Source organism: Labeo rohita, chromosome 18 (assembly GCF_022985175.1).
Source record: "Labeo rohita strain BAU-BD-2019 chromosome 18, IGBB_LRoh.1.0, whole genome shotgun sequence".
NCBI classification, from domain to species: domain Eukaryota; kingdom Metazoa; phylum Chordata; class Actinopteri; order Cypriniformes; family Cyprinidae; genus Labeo; species Labeo rohita.
Genome location: NC_066886.1, coordinates 20953845 through 20962263, shown reverse-complemented (window position 1 = coordinate 20962263; position 8419 = coordinate 20953845). Strand labels below are relative to the sequence as shown.

General features: G+C 36.2%; 1 pseudogene; it reads right to left on the bottom strand.

Moving 5' to 3' along the window:
* Positions 1 to 4722: 4722 nt before the first annotated feature.
* On the bottom strand, positions 4723 to 8194 carry LOC127180803 (extracellular calcium-sensing receptor-like; annotated as a pseudogene).
* Between the last annotated feature and the right edge of the window lie 225 nt (positions 8195 to 8419).

Here is an 8419-nt window from a genome sequence, read left to right as displayed (position 1 = left end):
AAAAAAAAAAAAAAAAAGTGGAGTGTTCCATTTTGTTGTTGTTTTGGCAGTATGTTTAGGGTCATTATCATGTTGGAAGGTAAATGACCTGCCCATCATCAGCTGTCTAGCAGAGGGATGCAGGTTTTTCTCAAGAATTTGGATGTACTTGGCAGCATCCATTTTCCCTTCAATTCTGACCAAATCGCCCAGTCCCAGCTGAAAAGAAACACCCCCACAACATAATGCTGCACCTCCATGCTTCACAGTAGGTACGGTGTATTTTGGATGGTGTATTGTGTTTGCTTTTTGCCAAACATAGCGCTTGGAGTTCAAAAAAGTCAATTTTGGTCTCATGAGACCATAGCACCTTTTGCCGGAAGGTATCAGACTCTTCCAAATATGTTTCTGCATAGCGCAAACGAGACTGAGTGTAACACTTTTTTTTAGGAAAGGCTTCTTTCGTGCCACCCTGTCATACAGGCTAGCTTTGTGTATAGCTTGGGAGATAGTTGTCACATGCACAGACTGACCAGTCCCAGTCTTCAAAGTTACCTGTGGCCTCCTGGTAGCTTCTCTTATCAATGTTCTCCTAGCTCGGTCATCCACTTTGGACGGACGACCTGATCTAGGCAATGTGCTGGTGGTGCCATGCGCTTTCCACTTTTTAATGATGCCCTGAACAGTACTCTGAGAAATAGTTAAAGCCTTTGAAATGTTTTTGTAGCCTTCCCCTAACTTTTCTACAACTTTATGTTGGAGGTCTTTTGAAAGCACTTTCCCAACCATGGTGAATTCTTTGTTGTTCCATGCACTACTAACAGTGGAATCAAGAAACAGCTTGTTTTATTCTGAAGTAATCAACACTACTACTACTACTGATGTCAGGTGGGGTAACAAGCCTGGTGTTTAATCTGGACATTGATTGCTTCCACCTGAGCAAGTTTATAATGGTATACTCTAAAGGGGTTATTTCACTGATTCATTTTTAATAATCCTCCATAAAAAAATAAAATAAAAAAAATAAAAAAAAATAAAAAGAAATTATATTTTTATTTTAATGATGAGGGTTATAATGTGTGCATGCAACTCAAAAAAGTTAGACTTAATTTATTTTATTTTCCAGGATGTAATGTGACAAAAGTTAAATGTTTGCACAGGGTATGATGATTTTCTATAGACAATGTATAACATATTATTCCATTTAACCTAAACTGTTTTCATGTCCATTACTATCGGCATGTCCTCAGAGCAATTACATGCTCTGGACTGCATTTTTGCTCTAGCTGTATGTGTAAATGCTGCTGCTAATATGCTTTATGTGTCGCACCTGCATACGATGCAAACTGCTAACATGACACTTAGTTTAAACTTGTTTATGGTTGCTCATCTTTAAATTCAATTAGGCAGACCATGGAATGGAATATACACAGCAATGTGGATTAAAAGAGCATTCACTTATCTTTGATGTTGATTTCAGATGTTTCTGAATATTTATATATGTATATATATATCAGAGGTTGCATTCGACTTTAACAGGGTCGTAAAAAATCCGTCATAATCTATTATTACCTGTCATTTTAATTTTCATATTTTAATTACAATAATACATTTAATTGTTTTTATTTTTGTTCACATTTTCATTTTTAATTATGAACCTACAGGCTGATATAGGTTTATGCATTTATTTTGAAGAGAACAGATGAAACTGCGTAACTTTTCATGTTAAACATCACACCCCACAGTGACAGCGATTTTATTATATTCTGATTCGGATATAATCCGAATTGATCTTTTGGTCTATGCTGTTTGTTTTCAGTTGATGAATCAACAGTACATAGTGCGCCTCCCATCCAATAAATTGCAATAGGCTAAGCTTTGTGTTACTTTTGTTATGAAAGATTTTCTCAGATTTTAAATATTGCCCATTTCATTAAGAATGAAATCAGATGGATTTAGGGGCTTTTGCATCTGAACTCTTCATATATATCACATATCACACAATATCGCACAGGCAACAAGAGCAATATGACACGAGTGCAAAAGAGGATTTACGCTGAGCGTAAGCTTACCCAGTCAGCAAATTTTCTTTGGCTCGGATTTCAATAGCTAAAATGTGGCCCAGATTAGTAAGTGTTTACCGGCACAGAACTGGTCCACACTGTTTTAGCCAGAACTGAACCAAAACAGTGCCATAACTCAACCCTAAGTAGTCCAAATTAAAAAAAAAAAAAAAAAAACAAATGTGGGCAATATATGAACCTTATCCGGCCCTAATTATTCCTATATAAATCTACTGAATGCTAAATCCAGGTGTTACCAAACTGTAAATGTAATACCACGATTCACCACTAGATGCCCGTTTAGCACTGTTTATATACAAATGGGTTTGTGCAATCCCTAATTGCTGAGAAAAGTGTTTTCATAAATAATCTATTACATACTTTAATTAGGTTTTCCGTTTGGATATATTCATGATGAAGGGCTACTTTTTGTCAAAGTTTAGAATTTTTTGAGTCTTTTTCCTCAACTAGCTGGTAAACAGTGTCTAACACAGTCTTTGATCTCACTCTGTATAAAGATTTTTATTATTTATTTATTTAGTTATTTTACACAGATGTGTTATCAAAGCCCTTCAAAATAAAACTGGAAATTGTTAATATTTAGATATATGTTAGCTTAAACTGTAATGCTTTTTTTTTATCAATAATTAAGGCCCAAACACCGGTGTAGCGAGGAGCAATTCCAAGAGGGTCCATTTATTATTATTATTATTATTATTATTATTATTATTATTATTATTATGATTATTATGATTATTATGATTATTATTATTATTATTATTCTCCAAAATGAATAGCATTTTTAAGAGCCTAAACATGTCCGAAAAGTCATGAAACTTTGCGTCAGAACTGGTCAAAAGTTACATCTGATATGGGTTTCAGAAGTGGGTGTGGCAAAATGACTCGATAGAGCCTCCTATTCACTTTTAATGAACACACATGTAACACACCAATACCCACCAAAAAGTCTCTTGGAGCAAAATCCGAAACCCAGTAGGAAGTTATTTTTCATTTTCTCAGCAAATTTTGTCATTTTTGCCATTTCCAGGCGACATATTTGAACGAACTCCTCCTAGAGATTTATTTGGATCAACATCAAATTTGGTCAGTCTAATCTAAAGCCCTTTGTAATGTTAAATTGTGAAATTCTTGAGTTTTCGTTGGAGGGCGTGTCCGTGGCGGCCTGTCAAATTTCTATGTTTTGCCATGAGAAATAAATTTGTTATAACTCAGCCATACAATGTCTGATCTGCCTCAAATTTCACGTTTGATAAGAGTCCAGTTCTGAACACATGCCCATACTCATATTCAGTTATATTCATAGCGCCACCTGCTGGCAACATGAAATGACATGTTTTATGCTGTAAGAAACTCCTCCTAGAGATTTAATGACATTAGCATTATATGTGGTCAGTCTAATCTAAAGGCCTTTGCCATGATAAATTGTGAAGATCCTGAGTTTTCGTTGAAGGGTATGTCCGTGGCGGCCTGACAAAGTTTGATGTTTTGCCATGGGAATAGAAGTTGTTCTAACTTCGCCATACAATGTCCGATCTGCCCCAAACTTCACATTGTTCGATAAGAGTCCTGGCCTGAACATATCTGAAGGCCAATATTCCATTATAATCATAGCGCCACCTGCTGGAAATTACTTGTTTTACACTAACTTAAACATGCAATGTCCTATCTGCACCAAACTTTACATGTTTGGTAGGAGTCCTGGCCTGAAGACACCTAAAGGCCAATATACAGTTATAATCGAAGTGGCACCTGTTGCCAACAAGATGTGTCATGCTTTGCACTAACTCGAACATACCATGTTCAATCTGCACCAAACTTCATATGTTTGCTAAAAGTGCTTGCCTGAGCACATCTACATGCCAATATTCAGTTATAGGCATAGCACCACCAGCTGGCAGCGGGAAGTTTGGCACATATAAATGACTTTGACGTATTCCTCCTGTATTTAATATATTAAAAGCATACTGCCCACCGTTCGTTTTCCTAAAGCCACTGGTCGGCAGTGAGCCCAGGTGCGAGGGTGCTTTTGATGATTTAATTTTGATTATTATTAGTAGTAGTAGTAGTAGTAGTAGGTTTAAAACATATTGTGCACATAAGAGGTATAAACTTGTGAACATGAATTTTAATCATAAAACAAATTTAAATTTCCATTATTTGTTAAATGCAAAAAGTCAATGTCATTTTTTATTAGAAAGTACATAATGCAGGTCCAGAACATGGCTGTGATGGAGATGGTCATTAAGAGTCCACTGTGTCTAGTGCTGACCCGGCCTACACTGCAGAGCCTGCCACAGCCTGTAGAAAGCAGAACTACTAGGTCAGACAACTGTGATGGTAGTGCTATTACTGTGTAGCTATCATTTCACATGATACGACATTGGAATCCACCTGTTTAACAAACAGATGTATATTTTAGCTGTATATATATATATATATATATATATATATATATATATATAAGTTATCTTTAGTGCCCCAAATCACATAGACATTGTTTTTACAGTTTACAGGTGATTATATGTGTGCTTTTTTCTGAATTTATAATTTTTTGTTTGTTTGTTTGTTTGTTTTTTTTGTTTTTTTTTGCTTTCTCTCCCCATCTGGGTTACTTTTCTGTTTTATATAGCTGTTGTTCAGTTGCAGTTTATTTGTGGGTTTAAAGTGTTTTAGTGGAAGATTTCCCCATAATTTGTTTCTTTGTGTTCTTCTCAGGTTTTAGTAAAATTATGTAACATTTTGGAGCAAATATGCAAAAGAGTAAACCAAAACTTGATGCTAAAATAGCAAATATCTCCACAGCTACAGTAAATTTTCCAGGAGAGCTGACATAAGCTGGAATAAATGTGAGCCAGACAGCACAGAATATGAGCATACTGAATGTGATGAACTTGGCTTCATTGAAATTATCAGGGAGCTTCCGAGCAAGAAAAGCTAAAACAAAACACAAGACTGATAGCAGGCCAGTATAACCTAGAACAGCCCAGAAACCAAGAGCTGAACCTAAGTTACATTCTAGGATGATCTTTTCTCTGTAATAGCTCAAATTCATATATGGGAAAGGAGGGGATATTGTTAACCAAAGCACACATATAATCACCTGTATTAACGTTAAGGAAACAACACTGAGTCTCTGTTGAAGAGGCCCAAACCACTTCATGGTGTTACTTCCTGGAAGTGTAGCCTTAAAGGCCATTAAAACTACTACAGTTTTCCCAAGAATGCAGGAGATACAGAGGACAAAAGTAATCCCAAATGCTGTGTGACGCAAAATACAGGACCACTCAGTGGGTCGGCCAATGAAAGTAAGTGAACAGAGAAAACACAAAGTCAATGAGAAGAGCAACAGGAAGCTCAGCTCTGAGTTGTTGGCTCTTACAATAGGTGTTTCTTTATGAAAATAAAACAGAAAAGATACAATTGTTGTTAATAGGACCCCAAAGAAGAGAAAATACACAGCACCATCCCCATGATTTCTGTATAGGAAAGGAATTCAACCACTTTTAATACACATCTGTCTTTGCTTTCATTTGACCAGTACTCCAAATCACAAGGAAAGCAGTCACTAGAGTCTGTGAAGGAATTTCAAGAAAACATTACTGAATGAAAAGTGCAAGATGAAGTCACTTGATCAATAAGAATTTTACAGCATATACTATTTTACCTGTGCCATTACTAATTTCTCCTTCTGCACATGGAATACAGTCATAACAGCAGACAGGTCGTCCTTTTTGCACAGCCTTCCTAGTGCCAGGTGGGCAGCTCTCTGCACACTGCACACGGACACAGGAAACTATAAGAAAACAAGTTGGCATATAAATATAATGTTGTCATATGATATCATGATATAATTTTTTTATTGATTTATTTATTTTTATTTACTTTATTTATTCATTTATTATTTTATGACATTTCTTCAATGACTGTCCTTTTGACTGTTAACTAAAATATTGTTCTACATGCTGTTCTTTTTCAACAGTTGTTGCTAGTATTAATGTACCTGTCCACTGTTCCCTGCCCATAACACATGTTCTGATTGACCTGAAGACGTTGTTCTGAAGACAGTGAACTGTCATAGACACCCACATGCTTAAACTGCAGACCTCCATTCCCAGCAGGCTGCCAGTTCACAAGGTCATATCTTGCCACTGGATCACCACTTGCATCAAAGAAAATTTCTTCACCTGTTTTGACAGTGAATTTCACATCCCTCATATACTCCAACACCTGAGAGGAAAGAGGATTAGATAAAATTATTATATATTTGTATTATTATATATTTTATATTATTATATTATATTTATATATTATATATGATATATTTTATTATTACTATTATCATTATATTATTGTTATTTTTGTTCTTGTAGCTATTCTTTTCAAATGATTTACATTATGATTTTTCTATTGTTATTTTATGTGCTGTGGTGTGGGCTGTTCTCTTTGCTGCTGTTGGTGGATGATTTGAAGTCTTTTAATACATTATGTAGTGTTTGTGCAATAGCATACACTGCAGTGTACACTTTATTTGCTATCCGTAGCTCTGAAACATCAGTATATTCATTTTGCAGCTCTGCCAGTTTCTCTGAGCCAGTACAGCCACCACTGCCACTAATCCTGAAAGAGCACTGAAATGCTGTTCCCAGAATTCTTTTAACAGTTCATTGTTTGGTTCTTGATCGGGTGCACATTCACTAGGAACTCTCGCAGGCCCACAAGTTTGGCATTTGCTATAGCAAAACCCACAGCTCCAGAAAGAAAACTGTATTCCTTTGTTTCTGCAAGAGTTCGGGAAGTGATCCAGGATTCACTGCCAACCCACTGTATCCCCGTGATGTTGTGTTGCACAATTATTTCAAGAGGGGGAAAAAATCTCCTAGTGCAACAAAAGCCAGCACCACCCTGGCAGTGCCCTTCTTTATCACTTCTAGTGTCTTCAGAAACTGCTCTTGTGGATCAGTTCTTAATATGGCCTCTGAGTATTCAATACAAATCCCTTCTTGTTTTGCAGCCTCCTCAAATGCTGCAATGCCATTATTACCATAGTCACTGCGACTCCTGACCGTCCCAACCCAGGTCCAGCCAAAGTACTTGACAAGCTGAGCGAGTGCTCTGCTTTGGTAATAATCACTGGGTATTGTTCTAAAGAAGGATGCATATCTTTTTCTGTTACTCAGGCATGCACATGTGGCAAAATGACTGATCTGCAAGAAAAAAACATGCAGTGTATATTAACCTACAGTTTTTCATTTTTTTTAATACAAATACTGCAAATTTTATCCAAAACAACTTAAAAAAGAGGAATAAAAGCCATACATCACTACTCTACAAATAGTATTATAAGTGTAATAATCATACTGCTGCACTCTAAACAATTTAACACATTGCTTTCTTTATTTATAACTATCAATTTCAATCAGTTCACTATGCCTTGAAACATTTTTTGGTGTATATTCCAGTTGTTCATTGATTACACATGATATACATAATCACATTGATAACAAGCAGCAGATAAATGAAGAGTTCTTACAACAGGTAAGCTGAATGGACCAACTAAAGAAGCCAAGGCAATGGTGGGAGAGGAGTTTGATTCTCCAACAATGGCAAGAACAGCTGGTGGTCTAGAGCAGGATGTATCAACCAGAGTCTCTTCATAACCATTCATCAAAGCCATGCCTGAGAGGACAGCCTGAGGTATAGAGCCACAGGAATCATATATCTTATAGCCCAAAGAAACACCAGGCAATAGCTGTGTGCTGTTATTAATTCTCCTCAATGGCAAAAATCAGTGTCTGAGCAAATTTGAACTCACGGAGACTGAAGCTGTAAAAATAAAACATCAGTTTTATTACATTCTGCAAAGAATCATCAAAGAGTAATGTTCAGTAATTTTTATATTTTTAGATCTATCATACAAACCTGACACATGTTGTTGGCTCTGGTTTGGAAGTGAAAGGATGTATCTTTAGCAGAGCACTAATGTGGATTGAGAATATCGCCCCAATGTTAATGTCTCTTTCTACAGAAAGTAGAGGAAGGGCAGGCTGACTAAGCAGTCTGCAGACATGTGCTGAACAGATGGCACATACTGCCACCAACAGTAGCGATAGTGTCAAAGTCTTCTTTACCATGTCAATATGTACGCAGAGCAGGAACCTCTGAGGCTTTGTTTTTTTGTTTTTTTAATGCTCATCATTATTTTCACATGATGTGTGGTGTGCGATGATGTTCTGAAATGAGGAGGCAAATCTTGATTAAATAAACATCAGGCCTACTTACAAAATCAGAAAAAGAGGGAATATATATATATATATATATATATTTTTTTTTTTTTTTTGTTTACATTAACAATGTAA